The 26,580-nt window shown below is 45.4% G+C and overlaps 1 long non-coding RNA gene across 1 annotated transcript; it reads left to right on the top strand.

Annotated features, from left to right (window-relative positions):
• The first annotated feature begins 1,731 nt into the window (after window positions 1-1,731).
• LOC311437575 lies at window positions 1,732-26,232 on the top strand. The gene is made up of 2 exons (XR_014693556.1): window positions 1,732-1,851; window positions 25,706-26,232. It is a non-coding gene; the product is annotated as an uncharacterized lncRNA (long non-coding RNA).
• Window positions 26,233-26,580: the final 348 nt, after the last annotated feature.

Below are 26,580 nucleotides of genomic sequence, written 5' to 3'. Positions count from 1 at the left end.
GGAGAACGTCGCCACTGCCAAGCTCACAACGATGTGAGAGGTGAGAACAGCATTGGCAGCCAGGCTAAACTCCTCGGGGTATGGCAGCGGTGCCCCCACGGTAATGCTCTCCTGAGCCTGCTGTGGCCTTACTGCTCATTTCAGAGGTGTCTCAAGGAGCTGACGATTCTCACAGCATCATTGGAAAGCTGCCAGGCAGAGAAGGACCTGGGAGTGATGGTGGACAGTCGGCTGAATATGAGCCAGCAGTGTGCTCAGGTGGCCAAGAAGGCCAACGGCATCCTGGCTTGTATCAGGAACAGCGTGACCAGCAGGGCTAGGGAGGTGATCGTCCCCCTGTACTCAGCTCTGGTGAGGCCGCACCTCGAGTACTGTGTTCAGTTTTGGGCCCCTCGCTACAAGAAGGACATCGAGGTGCTTGAGCGGGTGCAGAGAAGGGCGACGAAGCTGGTGAGGGGCCTGGAGAACAAGTCCTACGAGGAGCGGCTGAGGGAGCTGGGCTTGTTCAGCCTGGAGAAGAGGAGGCTCAGGGGTGACCTTATTGCTCTTTACAGATACCTTAAAGGAGGCTGTAGAGAGGTGGGGGTTGGCCTGTTCTCCCACGTGCCTGGTGACAGGACGAGGGGGAATGGGCTTAAGTTGAGCCAGGGGAGTTTTAGGTTAGATGTTAGGAAGAACTTCTTTACAGAAAGGGTTGTGAGGCACTGGAACAGGCTGCCCAGGGAAGTGGTGGAGTCACCATCCCTGGAGGTCTTCAAAAGACGCTTAGATGTAGAGCTTAGGGATATGGTTTAGTGGAGGGCTGTTAGCGTTAGGTTGGAGGTTGGACTCGATGACCTTGAGGTCTCTTCCAACCTAGAAAATTCTGTGATTCTGTGATCATTCCTTCCACATCTCTGGGGTGGGATCACACGCCCTGTTGGAGATCTGGGGACATAGGGTTTCTGTGCAGGCTTTGAGGACCAGTTTAAATCAGACGGGTTCATTCCCTGCGGTGTTCTGTTTTGGGATGAGATGTGGTCAAGTGCCTTTGGCTTACCCGGAGTGAGGTGCCAGCCAGCAGTGCCGTGAGCCATGCTTGCAGGCGTTGCACCCTGCACCGGTCACTGCTTTGGAGAGCCTGAGCTCACGTCTCTGGGACGGCCGCTGAAATCACGGCAGGGAGTGGAGGTGATCCGGGGAGGGGAGCGGGGGCTCTGCACTTCTGCATCTGTACCCAGTGAGCCCGATCGGCTCGGTCTCTGCTAAAACACGGGGTGCTGTTAACATGCAGACATCCTTTTATTAATGAAGAAAAAGCAGTGACATGCTCCTAAATGAGGGGAAAGCAATTATCATTTACTCAGATGAATCGGCTGGCATTCCTCCCTGCCGCTGCCTCTCTCTGTAGCTAATGAAAATGTAATGCGTGTTGAAGTCATCAGCAACAAATTTTTGAATTGCACATTGTACTGAGCTCAGCTTTAATAGCATCTTCCTGTGAAGTGACAGGCAGGAATAAATGTCCTTCAGAATGATTTATGCCCTGGATTAGGTGCGAGTTGTAAAAATACACCGAGTTTAAATCACTGTCAACCTTGAAACAACAGCAGAGGAGGTGATGACCCCTGTTAAAAAGTAAACAAAACAACGGTGTTCCTCAATAGATTGAACCACAAGCTGTCTTTAAAAATAAGATCTGTGGCTTTAATGTTGTTTGCTTTTAAATTAAATTGGAAAGGGGGGCGGCGTGTGCAGTTCACAATTACAATTCAGAACAGCTGAATGGGAAGCCAGGAGCCACCGTAAGGAGTTGGAGCTGGGCTGTGTCAGTAACACCTCCAGTACACTGCCAGCAGCTGGGAAATGCAGGTGAGTCAGGAAACACAAATTGTGCGAGGAGGTTTTCATTTGTTCGTTTGTTTTGAAGGGGAGTAAAAAAATATTTTTACCCTCTTGCCATTTAAAGATTATTTTTGTCTTTTAAAAGCCAGTCCCGAATCCCAGCAGGTGCCCACTCCTCTGGCAGCAGCTGTTTGCTGTCAGCCCATGCAGCCTCTGCCCAGCTCAGGCCCCTCTCCTACACAGCTCTGGAGGAAGCCGATGGGAAGTTTATCCCAGAAACAGGCCCAGTTGTCTCTGGGTGGACACCGAGCCCTGCTTAATTGCTGGGGTCAGGAAAGGTGCCTGCTTCCCCAAGCTCATCTCGCAAGAAAGGATCAGAGCAGCAGCCAAACCTGTCTCAGCACAGCTGCAGGTGATGTGTTACCGTCCCTTTAGCCCTACCTGTGCACTGCTGTCAGGAATTGCTGCCTCCTGGAAGGCCCCATCCCCTCCTGGCACACAGATCCACACCAGCGGCCCAGGTGGAGCTCCCGGGTGGTTGCCCTGGTTGTGCAGCCGCCCTCCAGCACTGGGCACTGCTGAATTAAATATCCCCTCGTTATGTGACAGGGGCCATCTCCAGCTTTGCCACCACCTTCAGCTTGATACTGTTTCACAAATTTCATTTGTGTTCAGCTGAATGAAAACGGCCTGAGTACGCAGCTCACTGCAGCCTGAAATTTCCTCTCCTTTTGTCGTCTTGGAAAAGAAGAAGAAAACAACCAAACAAAAACCTCACCTGGCATCAATGTCCTAATTCACACACCGCAGGTGGTGGTGGCCATGGCAGCCCACTTGGCGTGGGGATGTGTTTGGTGGTGTGTGCTGTGTTAGGGCTCCACGTGGGGGTTTTGGGGGCAGGCTGTGGGGGCTCTGCAGGGGCTGTGGGGTTTTGGGGTGGGATTTTCCCTGCACCACACACACCCAAGGGTGTTTGCCCTGCTGCCTCTCCTTCCTGGAGAAACCCTGACTGTCTGTAGGGCCCTCGAGGCAGGGGAACTGGCCTTTTTAGGGGGATGACCCATTCCTGGCACTGACCTCTGGGCCCCGAGGGAGTCCGTGGGCAGCAGTTTTGGATGCCGGCATGCAGCATGGCAGGCAGCTGCTGTGAATATCAGTGAGGACACTTACCGATTTCCACTTTTCCCATGGCACTTTCAGGAATTGATTAAAATTAATCTTAAAATGACCATTCCTGGTTGCCTGTTAGCAGTTTCTGTGCAGCATTACGTTGGTTTTCCTGATGGGTTAATGCTTTTGGGAACGCTAACCTGTACCTAATCTCAGAAATGCAAAATTAAGCGTGGTCTCTGTCACTGGATGATTGTTGTTGTATTAAACAAGTCCTCACTGCTCGCTTTGCAGAAGTGGGAGACTCCACTGCCGTCCTTTTCACTCACACGTGGCCCTGATTGCTGCGAGTTGGGGTTGATTATGAGGCCAATTTTACATCCGAGTGCCCTGGTGGCTTAAAGCCCCTCGGCCAAAGGGAGGTGCGCAGTGCAGCCCGGCTGTGCTATGGGCTAAAATATTTTGCTTTTCTTTTCCACTTTTTGGGAGCAGAACCAGTGCTGCTGCGTGTGCATTGGAGCTGTCTCCAAGGAGCTCTTTAACATCCCGCTGCTGCTCATAGGGCACTCTGGGCTGTTACCAAAAGTTTTTTTATTTTTTTATTGCAATTTATATGCAGGAAGGCTGCCAAAGTGTAAATGAGTCAATACTACAGTGTAGTGTCACAAATGAAGTTACTATAGAGGATAATTAGCTAATTGCAGTTAATTACTTTGAAAACATAACACCCAGACCAAACAAAGTATCATAAAGAAATTATTTTTGTCACTTCACATCTAACACGGTAACAAGGACCCGGCTGTTTCCCTACAACGAATTCCTTGTTTGCTTTACAGGCTGATACCTGCTGATAAGATGCTTTACTTTCAAGTGATAAATTATCTTAATTAACTTTAATTGTTTGCAGACAGTTTTATGCAAATCGAGGCATTTAAGGAACAGAAGCAGAGCTGTGATTTGGGAGGTGGCTAAGGAGCCTAAACTTTTCTGGTATCAGTGGGCCTTTTACTAAAACAAAAACAAACAAAAAAAACCAACCTGTTTTTATCAGCACTCTTCTATTTGAGTGTAAATCAGGACTTTCCTCTTGCTAGGGATTCTGCTGACACGTTTCCATCCAAAGCAAAGTCAGAGGTGCCAAGAGTACCACGGAACAAACCCACCTGTAGTGGGTGCGTTCCCAGCCATTAAAACGCTTGGTGCTGGCTGTCCCAGCTGGGATCCCATGTGCCAGGAGGGTGCTGAGCTGCCTGCAGCACCCAGCTGGTGCCCGGGGGAGCCCTGTTCAGCACCCAGCAGCTGCACAGAGCAGTGCTTGGAGTCAGTGTGAGGGCATGATGAAGGCAGGTGTCTGCAGTTCTCATCAGGGATCCTTATAATTGTGGTGTGGGGCCATGAAGTGGGTAAGGTGGGTGTGTGGTGGAGGCTGTGGGAGCTGGTAAGTGCTGTGCCGCTTGCATTTCTTATTTTTATTTCTGGTTTAGCTTTTTACTGCTCTTTCTCTGGCATTTCAGCTTTCCCCAACGTGTTTACGTGTTGGGGAAAAAGGAACGGCTGGATGTAATGAGGGGAGGCTGAGCTCCCCAAGAACTTGCTTCTTGCTGCTGAGGGTATTGTGCGTTGAAGTTTTTAGTGCCAGATTAAATGCCGTTTGGGTATTACAGCTCTCTTTCTCTGGAATTAAAGAGAGGCATCTAGAAACATTATATTCAGTGCTTTCTTTTTTTAATGTAGGATCTCAAAATGTTAATCAGATGAGCCTGTAGCGTACAGCAGCCCTGGGACTGGCTGCTCACTTCATGAGATAAGTCTCCTTCTAATAATAACTTCAGCGGAGTGAAAACGTATTATAATTTAATAATTCAGGAGGAAAGTATGGTGCTAAGATGGGGGGAAGAAAGGCTTTTTTTTTTCTTTCCCATCTCCTAGAAGGAATGGCACTGAGCGTTTCGGAGGAGCAGTGCTGTCATCTTGCTGTGGGTAATTGGCTTGAGCTTGCAGCTGGGGGCTTGCTCGGTGCTGGGGCTGTGGAGAAGGCAATGAGCTGGCCAACTGTTTGTGCACTTGAGCTTGGAATGAGATGGTAATTTTGGTACTTATAAATATAATTTAAGGGAATACTTTCTTATTGCAAATCGAGTTGCAGTAGGTGAGGGGCGGTTTTGACTTAAATGAAGGCAGCGCTTGTTTGCTTCTCCTCTGGGGAGTAATTTGCCATAAAAGATCCACAAGAAGCCTTTGTGGTGCCAGCAGCAAAACAGAGCAGTTCTGTGCTTTCTGAAGCTGGGGACTTTTCAGAGAAGCCCTGCCCTTGCAGGCAGGCTTTCAGATGCCCAATTTTTGCAGGTAGCGTGGGGCGTGCTGACAGAACAAGCCCCCAGCTTGTTTCTAACCAGACAAATCCCTTCGGGAAACCAGCTGAGCTGGAAAGAAGGGGAGGGTGGCACACTGGTATGGAGAAGTATCGTGCATTGCTCTTTATTTTGCCCTGTGTGTGCCCTTCTGCTTGCTGCTGGAGCCACAAACAGCATCTGGACCACGGCCCCAAGCAGGAGGTCAGCCCCTGTGGCCCGGAGGGGTGTGTGTGCCCCACACACAGTTCTCAGCTTGCTGCTAGTTGGAAATGGAGCCCAGTAATAAAACCAAAACCTCTATTTTATAGAAATGAATGCAATCTACTTTAGTAAGAAGATAGGAGTATTGATTAACGTTATCAGCCTCTATTAATTTCCTTTGTTCTCTGCTTTAATGAGGGAAAAGCTTAATTTCATGACAACCTGATTATGCCTCATGGAAATGAAAGATATTGACATTTTAAAAGCAATGCATTGGGTTAGTCAATACGCAGAACCTGAATATTTATTTTTTCAAGTTTCATTTGGTGTAACCGTGGGCTTTGCCTTGTCAATACAGCCAAAGTTTCCTTCAGTGCTTTCCTCTTAGTCAAGAGCTGTTAAACAATCAGCCTTCCCCAATGAATTCCAGCTGTCTCGTTTTAAAATCCTTGCATTGCAGTTGTTGTTTTCCTGAACGCTGGCTTTACCTTACGTGCACAATTGCCACCAGACCATGTACGCTAATGCACTGGAGAAGCATGACAGAGCTCAGTGCTGTTTGCTTTAGTACGTGTCTGGGATGCCTTAGGACTTCTCCCAGCACAGCAGAACTGGCTGCTCCCCCAAAGCAGCTTCAATTGAGTGAGACCCCCAAAGGTTGGAATGTGCTGTTTTCATAACTAGGCTTTGCATTTATTTATATATAAATGTGTGTGCACAAACAAAATGGTGTCAATTTGAGTGAAAATTAAATGTCTTCAATTCCTATCATGACCAACATCTTTTCCTGATCATTTCCAGTAAAAAATATTTCCTTTTGAACTGTGATCTTTTCTGGCTGTGATTACATCTCTGTGGCCTTTGTGCTTTAAAGATTGAAAACGAATGAAAACAATAATAGTTTTTCATTCTATATAGCTCTTAATCTTGCTTTGTGATTCAGAAAGCAGAAACAAGAAACTGATTTATTTGCTGAGCAGTTACAAGGGGCCAGGGATGCTTATTTGGACTATTCTCTCCCATTTTCCTGACCTGACATCTCAGAAGTTTACCTTGTTTCTGGCTCTCCGAAGGAGCTCATTGACATGTTACACACCTCTCTCAGCTGAAAGGAGGCATGGATGATCCTGATGGGAATAAAATGTGGTGTGTTATAACAAATATCTGGACACTTCAGACGTGGACTGAAACTGGGAAAAACTTAGTCTCTTCAGCATTTGTTTGACTAAAATAAAAAAAAAAAAAGCTTCCCTCGAAGGGGGAACTTTCAGCTGGGACAGGTATGCAAGTTGCCATCCAGGTCTTAAATGTGCCAAAATACCAATAACATATAGAAAAACTGCTTGCAGTGAGTGAAGAAGCATCCTCTGATCTGCAGAGGAAGCTGCTGAAATGGCATTTCTCTCCACTTTCTGTTTTGGGTCAAAAGTAGGAGTTATTTGCAGTGCTTACACAGAGTGCACGTGGTGCAGGAGTGCAGCTGCTGGGGTCTGGGATGGCATAAAGGCTCAAGCAAGGCAGATGCATCTCTGGTTTGGCAGCATCGCAGACCCATGGCTGGAAGTGGCACTGAGTTACAGGCAGGCAGACCTCAAAGGGGATTGCTGCAGCTGCTGACTTACTGCCTAACAGCAGTACGTACATCTTTTGAGGAAAAGTGCAATCCGTGCAGTCCAGTTAATGTATAAAACAAGTTTAACTCCCCAGTAGGAAAAGCAGAGGCTTTGAGGAGGTGAAGGCCAGGCAGGAGGGGCTGGGGACCTGTGCATGGTTAACGGGTGCTGCTCCCCAATGCACACGACGGTCTGGTCGTGTTGCAGCCCTGCTTTTATGAGCTGTGCCCAGAGCAAAAGGAGGGTGGTGCCTTCTGCTGTCTGGTCAGGGCAGCTGTCGTGTTGGCAGCAAATCCTTTAAAAATGGTGAAACAGGCTGAATTTGTGAGATGTGGCTGAAAAGTGGTCCCTGTGCTTGCAGTGAGATCCGTAAGGGGTTGGGTGCTGCTGGGTGCATGGCTCCCAGGCTTGTGTCTCTGCTTCACGCTGCAGCTTGTCCCTGCTCTGATAAAACCCAGGCAAAGTGAGAGCTGTGCTTTGGCTTCTTAGATGGGATTAAACTTCAGTTCTCACCAAAGCCACTGCTGTTGGGCAGATGACCTCAAAGAGTAAGGGATGCTCTGTAGGCACAAAGCCACCATCTTTCACTGTTATGTTCTGTCCTCCTTGCCTAGTTTTGGCTGGCTAGCTGCTAATTTAGTGGAAATTTGACTTACTGCTTAGCAAATTACGCCTGTAGCTGCCGCTGAGGTGATCCTTGTCTCACAAGTGAGGTATGGCAGAATGAAAACAAGCCAATAAAGGATGGGAGTTCAAAGCTCCCCGGGGGGCTGTTCTGCTCCGGGCAGCGCGCCCTTGGGCACGAGAAGGCCAGAGCTGGCTGGTGGCTGGGGGCCTGCCTTCCTCACAGCCAGCCCTGAGGAACAGCAAAGCTGCTCCTCCCTTTGCTGCTTTGAGGGATCTGGGTGGATGGTTCAGGGGTGAAGAAAGTGGCTGCTATTAGGGAGGTCTTCTTTAAAGGCTGAATTGGAACTGAGAAGTGCTCTGATCTGCCTGGGTGTGCCCCAGTGCCCGTGAAGGTGGCTGCAGTTCAGCTTCTAGCTGTCTTCTGAAGCCTTTAGGGAAATGGAGAGGAAACATCCATTGAAGACCTGTACAGGGAATTCTTGAAACATGCTGATCACTTGAGACTCCCACTCATGTTACAGAATTGTTGTGCACATGCAGATAGTTTTCTAAATAAAAAACACTGGAATAATTTCCCTATGCCAGGGTATTTCTTCTACTAATTTGGAATCAAAGAACTTCAATATAATTGCTTATCCAAATAAGAACCTAGTTGCATATAAATTATTTATATTAATTGGGGAATTAATTGCTTATCTAGCAATGCTGAAATAAGTTTTGTGAATCTCAAAGATGAAAACAGATTCTCTATGGACTTCTAAAATAAAGAGACAACTTCCTCTTTGAGGTTTGCTTAAGTTTAAAGGCTCTCTGTTTAAGAATTATTTAAGAAAAAGCAAAACTATTTTAGAGCAAGAAGTCTTTTATGCGGTGACTGGGAATGTTTGAACACACTCAGCTTCTGTTAAACCTCGTGAAAATCAAGACTTCAGAAGAGTGAACTGCGTGAAGGAGAGTTTGTGTGAGTCCAAAGTCTGGAGGCTGTTCAGGGACATCTTGCAGCACAGAACAAAAGCAGAGTGGCAGCAGAGTTTTGGCTTGCAGCTCCTGTGCTCGTGTTGCAGATGTGTGACCAGCAAGTTTGCAAGCTGCTGCTGTACTGAGGCTGGGAGTGGGGACAACAGGCATCATCTTGCTCTTAGTGATCCGTAGAAATAGGAGTTTAGTACCTTCAGGGAGATGATGCAAGAGAACTATACGTATCCTTATGGGACGTTGGTGTGGCACTGCATTTTCAGACACCGACGTGCCCCATGGTTATTGGTATGTGGGTCCCTGTTCATCCCCTGCAGCCGGGGGGAGCAGTGCAGGGCGAGGGGCAGCCTGGGGCCTGGCCTGGCCTCAGCACTGATCTCAGCAGTGGTGCTGCCAGGGCTTTCGGCGTGGATCCTTCCCACAGGACAGAGAAATGCTGTTTGTGTGCTGGCTGCTGAGAGCCTGCTGCTAGCTCCGTGCCAGCCAGTACTCGCTGCTCAGCAGGTCAGTGCTGGCTAGAGTTAAGATGCACCCAAGCTGATGCGGATGAATATAAAGACTTGCTTTACATTTCAAAGCCTTAATGTATTTATTTCCAGCCTCTTCCCCCAGCCTCAAGACTCTAAATAAAACGAAGAACCTCACTGCATGAGAAAGTGTTGTTGGTTTAAGTCTAGCTTGCAAATGACTTCTTTAAAGTACCTGGGGTAAAAACTGCTTTTACCTTTATTGGTTAAGATCACTTGTAGTCTGCCCATCTAGGCACTGTGCAGTATGTTTGTGGCAAATCAGGCAGGATTAATGAAATAAAATTCCTTGGCAGATTTAGTCATTGGTGATAAAGTGAGGGAAGAATCAGTAGTCTTTCAGGGATAATGGGCTGAGAGAAAAAAACAAGCAAGGAGCTTAATGTGTCTGTTCCTGAGTGGTCTGGTCATCTCCTCTCCACATTTCTGAAGGAATTTGCACATCAGTAACAAGCCCAATGGAAGTTTTCTATAAACACTTTGGCTATCCTAACAGCAATACAATAATGCAGGAATGGAACTGTGATCTTGAAGGGCTGTTAATATGGTACCTTCATTTGAGGAGGGGCAAGAAAAGGCATCAGTCCAGCTGCAGGCTTTCCAACTGACTTCATTAACCAAGACTCAAGACTTCATACTTAGTCAAATTTGTGTCATTTTTCCCTCTGAGCTTACCAGGCCTGGTCAGCCTTCCATCTCATGCTGGCTGTCTGGAGGGGCTGGGGACTCCTCGGGGACATCTCCAGCAGCCGCCTGGCCATGGGGCTGGGGGGCACAGGGGCACCCAGAGGTGCTCCAGCTGTTCTGTGGCTGGAAAGTCATGCAATGGTAATGGAACAGGGTGAGCTTTAACAAGAATAAAGAGAAGGGGCAGCCGGCTGTCACAGCAGTTGTAGAAGCATAGGCCAGGTTATGAACAAAGTGTACTCCTGGACTGCAGGGAGCAGGAGAAAAATAGACTTACAGGGAAATAAAGTAAAAGGTTATTTTTTATGTGATCATTATGGAAACAACTTGTATGTGGCACCTCAGCTGCTCAAACCAGAACTTTGTTTTGGGCAGTCTTGATGTTTTGTCTGTAATAATTTCTGAAAAAATAAGAGTGTGGCTGCAAGCCTGCCTTTAGACAGGAAGGGCTTGCTGCAGCGGTGCAGAAGTGACAAATTGGTGTGGCTGGTAAATCAGAAGAGTAATGTCCTTGGGAGCTGCCCAGGTCTGGCACTGGGAATGGGTGGTGACTGCATGGCCCAAGTCAAATATCTGGGCTGTGTTTCCTCAGACCCTGGCCGTGTGATAGCAGGGGTCCTAGATGGAGCTGGGAACTTCCCTGCCTGAAGCGTATCCATTTCCTTGCCTAGAAATGCAGGGAGCTTCCTGGCAAAGCTCCTGAAGGAGGAGAGGAGATTATTGAGCACAATCAAGCCTGTAGTGTGGCTGAGGGGGACCCTCTGCAGGGGTGATGCCGGGGAGCACCTGCCACGCTGGGTGTCGTGTCGAGGGGCATGGCAAACAGCAGGGGGTGAGTGGTGATTTCAGGAGGGGAGAGAAGGGGCATGGGGCTGCCTCTGGGGCGCTGTGAGGAAGGCATTTGAGGAGCCCCCTGTCTCTGCCAGCCTGCTCTCGTTCGCTGGCGCTCTGTGGTTTTAGCGCACAGCCTCGGATGCAAACCCATCAGCCTGCTCGTGGCATCCCCATCACTCACAGCACACTTCAGCTAGAAAAGGCTGTTCCTCGCTGCGCCTCTAACTCACCGGGAACTGATGAGTCTGTCAGGGAGAAAACAATCTGCATTTGTCATTTCTTATCTGCTGGGCCTGCATTTAGCTGAGTCTGACACCGGTCCCCGTGCTCTGACAGGTCAAGGACTAGGCACAGGCGGGGACAGCTCCTGCTGCAGCACTTGGTTCGTGCTGCGCTCCCTGAGCTCATAACATTTATTTTGGTGCCAGAAGTTTTAAATCCCAACACCCCCCTCCGCACCCTTGGTGCTTGCTATAGAAATATGGGGTCAGGAGTAATATTAAATCTTAGTTATTTAATCTTACAAGACCGTGTTGTCCCATGCTGTTTGATGGTGAATGTCAGCTCAGTGTGTCTGGCAGGATTAATGCCATCCTGGTGCATCCAGTTGCTGGTGCTTGTCCTGGAGGCTCTGGCACTTGCTTCTCCTGCCCGGTAGCAGATGCTATGTGTCTGGAAAAGCCTGGGAACAACTAAAGCAGATCCAGAGAGAAGAATTCTGTACAAATCTTGTGTCTGTTCAGCCCAGGGTAAGGTGTGCTGCCTGGCTCCCAGCAGGGCTTTGGGTGGGCTGGGCTGGTGCTGTTTGAGATGAGCAGGTAAGAGAAGCCTCTTCTCCAGAAAACAGAAATAAATAAAAAGAGCTTTCTGATAGTTTCATTTGGTGTTGTACCGCTCCTTCCAGCTGCACTTTTTTCCATGAAATAACAAAAATATGATATTGAGCTCAATTTTTTTTAGGTCATAGGTATTGAAGTTCAGAGAGGGTGACGACAAGGAGGTTTGTGTACCCTGCTCAGGTGCAGCTGCTGATCTCACCATTTGCTGTCTCCTGACTGCACCTCTTTAGTCTGCAGTGTTTTTAAGTGCAAGATGCTCAAGTAGTCAGAATCATGAAGAAAAACTCAAACAGCAATTTTATTAGCTTGCATGTAATAAACTAACTTTTTCTTTTGCGAAAAGAACATCAGGAAACCAGAGGAGAAACGGGAATTGCAACAAAGACTGCTTCTTTGTCATGGTGTTACACTTCTCTCGCTCTGAGACAGACCTGGCAGCCTGAAAAACGCCATTCTGCTGGGGTTTATGTTCTGTAAACACAGAGATGAAATGGAGGCCTTCATTTAATACCTGACTAACTAGGTAACACTTGAAAACTTCATAAAGAGGCATTATCAACTTTAAAATGTTCCTCTGAGAACACACCTTGTGCAGGTTCCAGATGCTGAAACCAAGCGCACGAATGAGATCCATGTGGAGGCATCTGAGTGAAGGGGTACTTAATGCTGATGTGGCTGAGGGCGGTTGTGTGACAGGACCTGGTGTAGCAAAAAATCTCCTCCAATTCAATATTCTCCTAACTGCTTGTGCTTCTGCCTCTGGTTTTGCATTTCGAACTGTTTCTCAAGACTTTGGGCTTGGTTGAAAGATAACAATCAAACCTCAGGATAGATAGACTTCAATGGTTTCAAACAGCAAGTTCACCTTAGGGGACAACTGAAGAGTATTCCTCTCTTTTTTGTTTTTTTCCAGCCCCCCTGGGGGCTTTGAGTGGCCGGGGAGCCCCTTCGTTAGCACGCTGGAGCAGGGAGGGGGCACTCTGGGGGCTGCTGGCAAGGCTGGCTGAGGTTGTGCAGAGGCCTCTGTGCAAAAATGGGCAGGACAGCAAATGTCAGCATGCTAAAAGACACCACGAGTATGAGAAGTATCTATAAGGCAAAGATTTATGGCGAGGGACTGGGAAGCAATCATTGGTTTTCTATCTAATATAAGACTGATTTTAGGGGGTTGGGAGTGAGAGGAATGAGAATAATGTAAAATAACTGCAAGGAAGTTCGAGCTTTTCCCACCTTCTTTAGCAGCAAACAATTTTTCAGCAACTGATTCAAGCTGCTTTTGTTATCGAGGAGAACAGAAAGCAGTCTGTTATGTCTAGAATAATGTGTAATTCTGAGGGTGTGAAAAACTTTGTAAACAAGAAGGAAAGCAGAGCAAAAATTAAGTCAATCAAAAAATAGCCATAAAAAGGCATAGTCGAGAAATCACTGGTGCATTTTAATAACTACTAAAGGGAAGAGGATAAATACAATATTTTATGACTTATTTTTTTACACTCCAGTGAACATAAATTTTTGTAATTGTATTTACTGGGTTTGGCTGTGTTGAAAGATAAGGGATAATTACATTCCTGCCTGATGGGAAGGAGCCTACACAATTATACCTTTTTTTTAATATGTTAACAATACTGTAATATTAGGGAATTCAATCAGATATTAATTAATATGATGAGAAAACATTATCAATGAATGAGTTTCTTGAACTTGATCTATGTTGTGAGAACTGAAAATCCTTCTGTTTTTCCACTGTAATTAGTTGTTCAGACCTGAAAGCCTCCAGCTCACCACAGCCGTGTTGGCTGGGGGGCTGTTCCTTGTGCAATGCTTGGTGTGACTTTATACCAGCCCATCACTGAAACCCTGAACCTGGGCGTGAGGTCCTCTGCTGTAACCTCCTGCTTTGAAAATCTGTGAAGAGTTGCTCAAGCTCTACAAGAAAATTATGAACCTAGTTTTTGTAGGGTTTTAAATGATAGTGGTCAGTGTGATGGAGACGTAATGCTTTAATAGCATTCCTGGCATTTATTGGCACCTGGGGGTAACCTGTAGCTGTCACCACTGTACCTCCATGAGTAGGGGTGATGCCTGACTGAGGGAGGGATGAGCAGGAGCTTTGGGATGGAAGTTTTGTGTCTCTTTGCCATATTCATGTAGCTCTGGTGTTGTGGCTGTATCTACTGAAAGCAAAAACTTGCTGGGATTTCTGGTTCCCTTAAAACTTGAAATCTGAGTCGTGACCTCAGAGATTGTCCTCTTTACCTCATCCTTCAAATCTGGGCTGAATAACACGATGAAATTCATCTGTCCACATGCAGGCACGTTTCCTGCACTTTCATAGCAAGGCGTTTGTACTAAAAGGCTGCAGAGCAAAGGGACTGGGCAGTGCAGAGATGTAGCAGTCACTCAAGACATCCTCTGCACCCACCACAGGGCAGGAACTCATCGGGTCTGAGCAGCCAGTTGTGAGTCCTGATCTTCCTATAGCTGCCACAACATTACCTCCAGGGTGGGACGTGCCTGCCAGAGTCCACTGCCAAAACAACTGCATCTGCTCTACCCATCTGCACTCTTCTGTATTTTCCTCACTTCTCTCTTGCCTTAGGTTTTTGTGTTGTGTTTTTTTTTTTTTTTTTTATGCGCCCACTGTAACATCAATGTGTTGTTTATACCTTCACTCAAATGCTGTTTACTGATCTTCCAGGAAAACCACAGTATCAAGCACTTTGTTCAAACAGCCATAATTCCTGCTGGATTTCATAATTTGCTGTTGAACTTAGCTCTGATGCCCCTGGCATGCTGGCACGTATATGGATTCAAAACAAAACACACAATTCCATGTTATCTCTTGATTTCTGGTGGGACTTTACATGGTACTCAAATTTATTTTCCCTTATTTCAACAAACATTTGAACCTAGCTTTGAATTTCTCTCCCATTTCTTGAAAGCTGCATTATTGGGTGTGCTTAACTGATAAATCCATATGCTGTTCGTAAGTGTTTAGAAACAGCAGTATATTAGGAAGATCATTACTGGATGATGCCTTAATTGCAAGGAGGAGCAACTCATTCAAATGTTTTGGTTACATAAAATCTATTTGTGTGCTATAACAACAGACCACATGTGGGAAGATGTCCAGCTTCTCTAAAAGCCTTTGGTTCCAGGTAGAGACAATGCAGGCTTGGGAAGGAAAACAATTTCAAAAGTAGCTGTGAAGGTCAGGTGGGGGAGGCTTCAAATGAGGTGGGAGCAGGAGGTATGAAGGGAGCAGCTTTACCGTTCTCTTTCTTCAAGACAAGGGGTGGAAAGATGCAGAGGGCCCTGACTGCTGCTTCCTCTGTGCCACCAGCTGCATAACTGTGATGGGCAAACTGCAATAGGCTCTGACAAGGATCACCTTTTTCAGCCTTTCTAATACTGTTTGTGGTCCCTAAAAATTTGAATAATGGAAAGAAATACTGGTAGAAGTTGCCTTAGAATGATTACAGTGCACTGCTTGGTGTACATGGGGAAACGAAGGATGACCAAGGAGTGCTGGAGGGTGACCAGGGATGACCGTCTCTCGGAAAAATACTGAGGTGCTCCACCAGGAAATCACTCAGAGGACTGCTTTTGATCTTTTGATCTGAGTTGTCTCCTTTTTGCTGGAGCTCAATCTTCCTGTCCCAGAGCTGTAAAACCTCTCCCTGCATTTACTCTTTATGGTGTAGCATTGCCACCTCAGGCCTGTAGTGCCCTGCTGGCATACAGCAGGGACTTGGAACTAAATCATGCCCATAAACGCTTGTTTAATACTAATTTTCATAGCTGTAGTGTGCTCCTGTTGCTCCTGCCAGAGATTGAGGGGTATGACTGAAGGCTTCCAGCATTTCTTCCTTTCCTCAAGGAGATGATCAAAAAATATCCCAATTAGAGCTTTGTCATGCTGCGAGGCAGGCAGCTCCTGCCCTACGTGGCTCTCATGTAAGTCTTAAGTAAGAGATGACAAGGCATGCAAGCTGCAGATGGGGCATAAAAATTAAATGTGCCTCCTTGCCTGGGCAGCCACTGCATGGGACTGCTGTTACTATGTTGGGGTAGGCCCTTGCACTGGTGTTTGTAGCTGGTAAGCCTCTGGTATTTTGAAAGTCCATCCTGAATGAAGGAAAATGATTAACCTAAGCTATTTGAAGGCATATGAAGGGGCCTCTCTGCCAATTCTGGCTCTGCTACGCAGCTCCTCCTTGACTTTGGGTAGGTGGTGACCCATCTGTGCAGAGCTAACAGCTTGGCCAGCTCTTGGATAAAGCAGTGCTCCTAAGTGTAGGTTGTTCAGCTGGGGTAGGTGGGGAGGGTGCAGGAGCAGCAGTAATGCCCCCAGCACCTGCTGATCTGTTTGGGGTTGAGCTGCAGCCATTCAGGGCCTGTGGATGTGAGGAAAAACTGCAGTGGCTCCTTGTGACCTGGATGTCATCTCACCACTGGGAGGCAATTCTGGACCCAGCCATCAACAGGCAGAGCTGGAGTGAGCTTGTGTGAGCTGGTCCTACTCACCAGAGCCATCAGCACCTTCCAGGGTGGTGAGGCAGAAAGCTGACAAGATACAAACATTTGGAAAGTAAGAGTTTTATAATTGAATACACTTGAGAAAGGGGAGCTGCTTCAAACCGAGAAGAGTTCATGGAGTGTAATAATCACCTCGACTGCTTGGCCAGAGTCAGGGGAGGGTTGGCTCTTTAACTCTGCTTAAATAGAGTGGAAGTTGTGTGATTAATGCTCCATAAACCTCTCTGGAAATCCCTGTCTTAAAGTTTAAACATCTTGAAAGAGGAGATGTTTCCTGTTTGTAGCCTCTGGAGAAGGCAAGTAGCATTGGAGCGTGATCGTTCAGAGGGCTTGAAAAGGTGAGGGCTGTACAACATTTTTCTGTGGCTCCTGTTGAAACTATTAAAACCTCCAGAATATAAGGCCTGGTGGGGCGTTTCTGAGCTGGTACACTATTCCTCCTCTGTGGCATGGGAAAGGAGCCTGGGGATTTGGCTGCATGCAAAACAGCCCCGTCTTTTCTTTGTAAAACTGCCTTCCAAGTGGGCACAAACCTAAATTCAGTAATGGAGCCTTATAGCAGGGCACTGTTGGGGATGTTTTTGAGAGGGGAAGAAAGAACAAGTTAGCTATAATTTGACAAAATAAAAAAGGCAGAAGACATTTGAATGCAAGAAAAATGAGCGTTGACACTAGCTAAGAGCCTACCATTTGATGTCAGGAAGTCAATAATAAAGTATAAAGAGCAGCAAGCTTCAGCAAACTCCTGCATCCTTTTGCTCTTTAGAAAAGGTAGTGAACTTTATTCAACTTCCTCAGAAAGTGCCGAGGTAGCCTTCTTCCGTAGCCCGGCTGAGCAGAAGGTTGTGGTGGCTGTCCAAAAATCAACAATCTCTCCAGGCTTGACCTTTTAAAATCCTAGCTTTATTCTCACTTGCCTTCAAATTCATTTATGTGCAAAAGAGCACTTGGAGTTAATCTTGTAGTTTCCTCTCCTCAGGTTTATCTCTATAGGTTGCATAGGTAATTAGTAATCAATAGTGCTCACGAGAGCTGCATTTCTAAAAGAAAAGCAGATCCACAAAGAAAAAATTCTGTTCAGTAGTTTTATCTGATTAACTAAATGTTGTTAGATCACTACCAGCACAAAACAGGAGAGTTATTGAGTAAGCCTAATGGGTGCTCTGTCTTTATAAGCGATTGAAGCTTGCTCTGAAAGTTATGCTGCAACAGAGTTTGAATAATTTTAGCTAAAATGAACAGAAATGAAAAATGTAACTATTGCTTTTCCAGAATCTATATGCTGCATGTTCCCAGGAGGATATAGGAACATTATCTATGCTGATTAAATTCACATCAGTGGATTTGTAAGTGTGACTTACGATAACCACGTAGCAGTGCTTCCCAGCAGTGCCTTATTTCACCAAGTGCCATACTCAAATCCTGCAGCCAGTGACAAGCTGAGAGTAACAGGCACGCTGGAGCAGCTGGCAGTCCTGTGTCCAGAGGTAAGCAAAGCAAAGGGGTTATAATTGCCCCCCAAAATCATAGCGCAGGAGGTCACTTGGTTTCAGCTCTTCATTTTCCAGCTCCACCCTGGCAGACCTGAGCCTGTGGCGCTGAGGACGCCACCCGTCTCTGCACCTTGCTCTCCTGCAGAGCAGGGAGCCGCTGCTGGTACTCATCCTGGTAATCAAGATCGTGCTGCCTATTTTTATCAGCAGGCCTTTCATTAATTCAAATTAATAATTTTGCTAACTCAGATTTGTCAATCTACCAACATGAACTGGCTAATCAACAACTGCGAGACCTCGTGGAGGGAACTGAGGCCTGGTGTTTTTTTCCCCCTTTCAAAGCAATGTTGGTTTGACTCAATTAAGTTTGTGAGGTGCAGATTGTATGCTGATCCAGCATGTGTGTCTCTTTTTGGAAGAGACATGACTCGAGCAGGCAGTGTATGGACTCAGCAGAGCACTTCAGGGAGATAAAATATATATTTCAGTCAATAAGATCTTAAGCATGCATAGAGCTGCTTCACTGAACTGTAACAATCACTGGTAGCGTGATAAAGGCTCTAAATAGGGTACTTATCTACCAACTTTTTAAAAAAAAAACTTGGAGAACTGTTCCAGAATGACTTGTGGGGTGGGAGGTGCTCGACCCCTCAGCCCAATGCCAGTGGGGAGGTATTAACTCCACAGAGGTGATTGCTGATGCTGGCACTGTGTCCTCTGGGACGTTGTGCATCAGTCTCACCTGCCTTCTAAATGGCCCTTCCCAGAGATGGGTCTGCTCCAGAACAATGTCCCCTAGCTGGTGTTTCAGTCTGTATCCTTGAACCTTGGTACGGATAACTGGTGTCCTCTGAAGACCACCACTTGTAGAGACTGATCAATCTCCAACTCCATTGTGTTTGGTTCCTGTGTTACTTTTTTCTTCCCAGCTGTTTCGTTGCACCATTATTCACTGGCATCTTACAAGCTGCTTCATCTTCCTACCGTGTGCTGGGAATAGTCAACTGCAGTCCTTATTGTCAGCCGTGCTTGGTTCGGGAAGGGAGTTGTTAATGGCAGCGGGCACAATCCTTGAGCCTACATGGAGCTGCTGCTGTGGCTGTAAGGGTGGGGGCCCCAGGCAGGAGCTGTGAAACCAGATCAGTGTGCTTTGTGGTGGGGCCCTTGGACTTGGGTATTCACAACCTACTAATATGCAAAAAAATCTAATTACACATCAGCTTGTTTGAGTTCTCTGTGACATCTTGTCTGCTCCTGTAGTTTTGAGGCTTTCTTTGCTTGCTGACTTAGTTTCTTATGAAGCACTATGCTGGGAGCGAAGATGTCGTGCGCATCTCACTTGGCTCAGCTGCTGCTTCTCACACCTGGTGGGATGCGGTTTTGTTTTGCACCGGGTGTGTTGCAAGTAAATACTTCTTAGGAGGGAATAAAAATTTGAAATTAAAAAAATAAATATTAAAGCTTAGCTGGCAGTGGTAGAGTGAAATATTTTCACACTGAAAGAGTTGCAGGACTATTAAAGTCCTTAAGGTATTAAAATGATGTTTTTTCCTATACCTTTACAGCAAGTTAAAGAATAAAATAGATCAGTAAGAGATGTTATTTATAGAGTCCAGCAGGTTGTCAAATAGTATCTGTCTGGAAGACAGCAAATTAAGATAGCATAAAAGTGTATAAAAAGAGATACAATCTTTATTACAAGTTTCTTTCCTGGCCTATTATGTTAAATCAGATTCCCATATATCAGTGTAAATTCAAAGTAAGATCAGAAGTCCTATAAAGAAAACAACCTGGAGGTCTCTGTTTGTGTGATTATTCCTTTCTCTCATCAAAAATCCTTATGAAGTTCTTCCCTCTAAATCAAGTCGAGTTTCCAAATCCCTTTAATTTTGTTATGAATTATATTCTGTGAAGATTTTTTTTCTATCTTTAAAGGTTTTTCTGGCAATGATTTCCTTTATAGCATGAGAGAAAAGTAACAAATCAGATGATAGTATGGTCTAAAAATACCTCTCTTAATTTCCTAAATCTCAGTTACTAATGAACCTGAAAATTCAGTATAAAGAGTAAACATTTATTTCAGTCATATTTGAATATGGTTTTTATTTGTTTGGAATTTAACATGTAATTCTTAAGGCTATCCTTTTATTTCTCTTTTGTTATCACTTGCTACTTTATTATGTAACTTAAGGGAGAATGGACATTTTAAAAGCATTTTGTATTATTTTAGCTTTGACATAAAAAAAATAAAATAGAAATTTCTTAATATAGAAAGATCTCTACCAGGCCACTAAACATGGTGGTACAGCTGGTTGTACAGCACTTCCTAGTTCAGATCTTTATTTTAACACAATTGTAAATGACAAGTAGTAGTGCTGTGCTGCTTGATTCCAGTATTCTGTAGTTTTGTTATGAATTCTTTTTGGTGAGACTGTTTTGGGTGCAAATAGAAGTGAATTAGAATATACATTTTTATTCTTACTACATATCTGTATGTGAGAAGGATGTGATTTTTTTTTTTTTTTGGAGCAATATGTACATGCTGAAGTTTTCTCAGTGTTAATGAAGTTAGTGTTGGAGAGAGATGTTGGTGCTCGAGCCCTTCCTTTCTTTTACAGCCGCACTCTTCTGACATAAGATGCTATTTGCAAAGTCTAACTTATTATAAATGTGTGTGTGGACTTCAAAGGCTTTTTTTTTTTTTTTGGATAAGGGAAGTATTTTTGTCTCTTCATGATGAACATTTTCCAATATTTGCGTATATCCCTTTAGACATGTCAGTCATCTAGATTTTTTTTCTGAAACTGAACTTTTTCTATTGAATGAGAATTCTGGAGTTCTTGCTGGAATTCAGAGCAATACTGGCACGTGACTTTCAGTGTTATTTCTTCTCATGCTGTCCTGATTGCACATATCAAAAAGTCCTTTTCAACTATCAGACCAAATCTATCCAATATGTGCTAAGATAAAAGGGGAAGGAAAGAACAGAAGACAGACAGAAGGACGTGACTTGCAGCTGCCATGCCTGGGCCTCAAGCTGTCAGTGAGGTTTTTCTTTCTCCTACTGAGAACATGCAAATCAATTAGGCCACTTCTGACCTTCAAAAATTAATTCCTGACCTCTCAAATCCTCAGTTTCTGCAGAAGTACAACAGTGCTGTGAAACACTTTAATTCTGTGACTCTTTATTAGGAAGTAGAAAGCACTGTATGGCCCTGGGTTGGCCTGATCATTAGAAGATCAGCTCTCGGAGGCTGTGATAATCCAGTCCCTCACTGTGCCTCTTAGTCTTTAAAGTGTGCTAAATGGGATGTACCAATTACTGCATGAAAACCTTTGCTTTTATGTGCTTTAGGCCATTTACTGGCACAGTGCTGCATATTTTAAGGCCCTTCTCGATGGCCTTTGTGTACTTATTACACTCAATCTTGAGGAAGGTCCAAATTTTGTTGTTTGTATAGTTGAAGTCTTAACAGCCTAAATCAAGAATTGATAGATAGCATCAGATTATATATATTATGGGAAAGATATACATCTGTCCAGGAAAGATTTACATAATAATGCATTTAAAATACTTATCCACATGTAGTTTCTACCTTTTTTTTTCTTGCATTTTGCTTCTGCCTGTGCTCTGTCTCACATGGGGTGGCAGTGGGACCTCATGGTGAGCCTCCCCATTGAGGGACCTTTGCCAAGAGGAATGAGGTATCTATGCAGGTGGTCGCACCAGGACCCACCTGGAGTCATCTTGGCATGTTTGCTAACGTGCTTTTGTATCTCTTTCTTCATGGGTCCTCTACTCCACATCACATCTCAATTTACGGCGGCTCTTAGGAAAATTAATGAGAAAAAGTGTATTACCCTGAAAGCCTGCTTTGTGCAGCTCTAGGTCTGTGTTATTGAACTGGCTGTGGGTGAGTGGCTTATAGCCAGGGGTCTTCTCTGCTAGCCTCTGCCCATCTCTTGGACCTGCACCCTGCTACGCCACGTCCCAGATTCTCACTGCTTGTCTGCTGGCGCACCAGGTCTGTATTTCTCTGTGCTGTGTGGTAGTTGTAAATACCTCACTGTCCATAGTTACTGCTATTTGCATGAAGCTATGGTTGTACTGCACAGAGCAAAACAAATGACCCGTGAGCAGACTCCTGGTCAGTTCGTGTGACCATAACTGTAGTTTTTCTAAGCAAAACTAAGCTGCAAGGTTAGGCAGAGCAGCCTGACAGCTCCTCCTGCGGCCTTACAAACCTGTTACTAAGCTTATGGCAATGCAGGGGTACGGGGCTGCTTGGTTACACGTGGTGACGTGCCTCAGATCAGATGTAATGTGCAGAGGCACAGGTGTTCCTGTGTGTGAATTCATTGCTATGTTTTTGTTAAAAACAATGGCAGAGATGACACTGCTAGAGTTGTTATGAGAACCTGCAATGATTTGTGCCAGTAATAGCAGCTACTGCTTCACTTTGTAATGTACCACCATTATTTCCTTGGAACAAGGAGAGGAAAAAATACTCTGTAAATTCTATTGATTTGTATGTATTGGTTTAAAAACTGCAAATTTCTTCCTGTAAACACTGCTAATGCTATCATGGGTTTCTGATACAGATGAATGGCACACCAGTATTCAAATGTACAATATACTTTAACCCTAGTGTGAAGGAGCTCTGGCATTGGGATGTTTTCATCCCAGGCTTTTCCATTTAAGATGTGCTGCGGTATCGAAGCTGTCATTAGCAGTACAGCTTAATATCTCTGGAGCAGCTCAGGAGGTGGCTCTGTCCCAGAGGTTTTCAGTGCTCTGCCATCGCTGCTGGCCAGGCAGCTCAGCACAGTGTTTATTCTTTCTGCAGTAAGCACAGTCTGTCATGCAAAGGATTATGACTTCAGGCAGGGCCCTTAGTACAGCTGTTGTGTGCTTTCACCTCCCTGATCTGTCTGGGATTCGCCTTATCGGCCTTCAGCTGCCAACAGCTAATTCAGGGCTTAAACTCAGCCAGTGTCTGGCCTCAGCCTCCCTCTGTGCCCGAGGGGGGTCCCATTAATGCAGGGTAACAGGGAGATCCTTACAGCCTCTCCAAAATGCCTCCTCTGAGGCTGTCACCCTTCAGAGCGGCTGATGGAGGGCCCTTGGGATGGGGGCACCTGCCTCTGGCGGGTTTAGCCTGTGGGTTATAAAGGGAGCTCTAATAAGGAACTCCAAAACCTTTCACATCCTACTGTAGCTCAGGCTAGGTGAGAGAGGTCTCATTCACTCACTTCCCAAGAATTCCTGCAGTGGTGCGGAGCACACAACTCAAACGTGGAGGAGGTTGTGCTCAAAGGTACTGGGTAAGTACTCTTCCTGAGGAGACCATTACGTGGGCAGCAGAGATAAAGGGACCCTTTGTTTTTATGTGGAATAAGGCATTGCTGTGTTCAGCCAGGCTGTACGGGGTAGCAGCAGAGCCTGGGAGATATTCCACAAGTGTGCCAGGAAAGCTGGGGAGCAGACCTGGAGCAGGATCCTTCCCAGGCTGGGTTTTATAGCATCGAAATTTATAATAAATGGCTTGATGATGTGTGTTTTTTTCTTTTTTAATTCTAAAGTTGATTACTGCCAAAAGAGGGATTACAAAATAGCAACTAATGAGGTCTCCCGGGCCAAGCTGATACAGTTTGAGCCCCTTCAGTGGGATCCCAGGGCACACTGCAGTTGCCTTCCCTGTACATCAGTCCGTCCTGCATCGGTGTGATGAGGGTGGGAGCAGGCTGAGCAAAGGGAGCTGGGAAGTGTGCTAACACACACTAACTATGCCGTTAGAGAAAACTCAGGTTAGAGTTGCAGCATGTGCAGTGTCCCTGCTAGACGTGCAGGTCGATTTGAGGCATAAAGCAGCTGTTCAGCACAGCACAGTGCTGTTTATCACCCGCTGGTTCCACCCCAGCTGGCAGTCAACCTTTTTGCACTGTGGTGCTGGGGAAGCGCGGAGCTGTGTTTTGCAGGGTTGTTTTGATTTCTGTTGTGTTGTTCTTCCAACTAATTGCATACGGTGCTGCTACAGTTGGTTTATGGAAAATGCTGTAGAAGAAAATTGCTGTAATGATAGAAAACCATTAGGAAATGGCTCTTATGATAGCTTTCTATGGGAATTTTCAGGTATATTTAAAGGCGCCTGTGTTCTGCATGGCTTAAAAGCTTTCTGAGAGGAGAGCTTTGCAGTCATTAATTTAGAGGCTGGAATCTGGGCTGAGACTGCAGCAACCCTGTTTGTAATCCAGCAGTTTTGGTAGTGTCAGATACTTGTGTGAGAGGTGTCATTCAGCAGGTGATCACGATGGTGAGAGAGCCAAGGTCTGCAGGAAAACAGTCCTCTCCTGACAAGACAGGAAAGAAGGGAAGAGATTTTTGGCATTTTGTCCTGAACATAACTATTTATTTGGGCTGGGGATAGTTGTTCTGGGGCCATGGGTCAATGGTGTAATAAACCAGGCTTTGGTTTTTGCACTGCCTGATACAGAGGACCTCCTGTGCGGAAGAAAGCAGTGGCCCCATATAAACTCACAGCCACTTTGATGTTTTTGAAAGCTTTGCCTTCATGCTGGTGAGCCCTGTGCAGGATAGGGTGCTGCCTCTCCTTTAAGGGGACCACTTTTACAACCAGCATGAACCTTGTTTGTAGAGCTTAGGGATATGGTTTAGTGGAGGGCTGTTAGCGTTAGGTTGGAGGTTGGACTCGATGACCTTGAGGTCTCTTCCAACCTAGAAAATTCTGTGATTCTGTGATTCTGTGATTCTGTGATTGTTAAATCCCTCCATTTTTGTGCTCTGACTAATTCTGCAGAATTGGGACCATATGCTCACATCTGAGGTGGGTTGTGTTTGTGTTAATAGATAGTCTAGAGAAAAAATTACCAGCATTGGTATATTCTGTAGCCTCAACTTGAGTATAGCATAGTTCTGTTGACACATGGACACGATATTGAAGGAAACCAGTAAAAGAGGGTTTCATTATTATTTTTGTCACATCCCACCTTTTGCAAGCTACTTCTAATCCCACAAGGGTTAATATATCCCTGCATTCCCTCTATTCAGCCATAGTTCTCCATCTCCTTCAAATTCTGATCAAATAACTTCAAGTTATGCCTGGAGGAATTGATCCCACCATCTGTGTGGCACGGGTGGCACTTGTGGCCGAGTATTTGTATATCTGAAAGCTTGTCCAACTCTTCCAGTTAGGTTGGTCTAATTAAAGTTTCTGCGTCTTCTAGGCACAAGCAAAAAAAATCAGTTGCTGCTTAGCTAGAAAGCAGATCAGTGACCTGAGAAAGGAATGGTGTTCCTGAAACTTTGCTTGTATTTTGCAACTCATCTCATTGGTCCAAAAATATTTTTACTTATAAACTTTTTTTCCTATGGGTTTTCATGGTTACAACAAAAATACATTTTGCCATTATTGTAGAGAGCTTTGTGCTCCCTAATTTCTCCACTTATCCCAGTCAGGATGGACACCCACCTCGCTGGAACAACTCTGCATTTCCTGCTGTGCCCCTGTCCTATTGCAATAAAGCAGAGGAAGCCAAAGCTTTTATAGATGTTTTGTGGTTGAACTGAGGGCCTATAGCATATACCTATTTTAAAGAAATACCTGAGTCCTTTTTATTTCTGGTGTCACTTTCATCCAGGTGCTGCAGAAACTCTAGGCAACTGGGCGTGCTATCTTATGTAACACAAGGTGAAAGCCAGTTAGCGTAATCCAAGTTAATGTTTGTTCGTTTCTGTGCTGTAGCTGCTGCAGCAAAGGAAATGATAGTAAGCAGAGGTCTTCTTTTATTTAAAAAAAAAAAAAAAAAAAAAGAGAAAAACGCACACAAAAAGAAATTTTTAAGAATTTTCTAATCAGTGGTACTGAGTTTTGGGGAGGAAAAACCCACCACTCACTATGTGTTCTGGCTTGTTCAAGGAGAAATACCCCACCACCACCCCCCAAAAGCAACACACACAATTCTATGTGTTTGTCCTTGTGTGTTGGGTCTGTCTGTAATGCAATGCCTGCATTGGTGCAAGGGCGAGGACTTGGTCACACTCTGTGCCTCTCCTCTGAACAGGCAGGGAGCAGACACTGCTGTTGTGTAGGCTGAAGTCAGATTTATTTCCAAGGAAGAACTTTGCTCTGAGGCTCTCCTTGTACCTAGAAGCCGTGAGTGCTGCAGGCTATGCTGGTGGGGAGATGAGCAGCTGTGCTGGAAAACACCACCCCAGGCACTACTGCAGAGAAGAGGAGTGAAGGAAGCTCACGTGTAAGAGGAAAAGGGAAGAGACAGACCAAGCACGGATTTTGCAGCTCTCAGTAGGGGAAGAAAGGCTCAGCTCAACCCCTGTGTGGAAAATCATAACATCCTCGCCCTGCAAAGTGAGGGAGATGACAAACTGCATTGGGTCTCTCAGCACTGCCTTGCAGTAACCTGGAGCCAGGGCAAACCAGGGAGGAAGGACATCCTGGCCTGGGAGTGTCTCTTAAATGCATACTGGTGCTCGAGAGATGTCCAGATCCTTTTGAATTGCTTTCACATTCCTGTGTAAATTAAGCCACTGAAGATGCAGAAATCAGGAAAAATAAATGTTGCTGTGCTTTTGGGGGGAGTTGTTTTTTTTTGTGTGTGTGTGTGTTTTTTTGTTTGTTTTTTAGGAGAATTCAGCTTCTACTTCTGAAATATACATCCAGGCTTTCAAAAGAAGTTGATAACTTGGATGCTTGAATATCTAGTTCTAGCTTCTCCTTGGATGAGGCAGGATGTCAGTTTTTGTGTATTTTGAACTCCTTACGGGTAGCTAAAGTGTGTTTAAAAGCTTCAGTTATTTTTGAATTCTGTGGATACTGTAAAGTTCTTGAAAATTTCAGCATGTCTCTCCTTGGGTTTGCTGGTCTGTTCCTTTGAATCACATCCAAAATGCTTCTGCATTCATGGGATTTGATTTGACC

This window comes from Aythya ferina, assembly GCF_964211825.1.
Source record: "Aythya ferina genome assembly, chromosome: 5".
NCBI lineage: Eukaryota > Metazoa > Chordata > Aves > Anseriformes > Anatidae > Aythya > Aythya ferina.
Note: the sequence above shows the minus strand (reverse complement) of the source record. Positions and strands in the feature narration are given on the sequence as shown.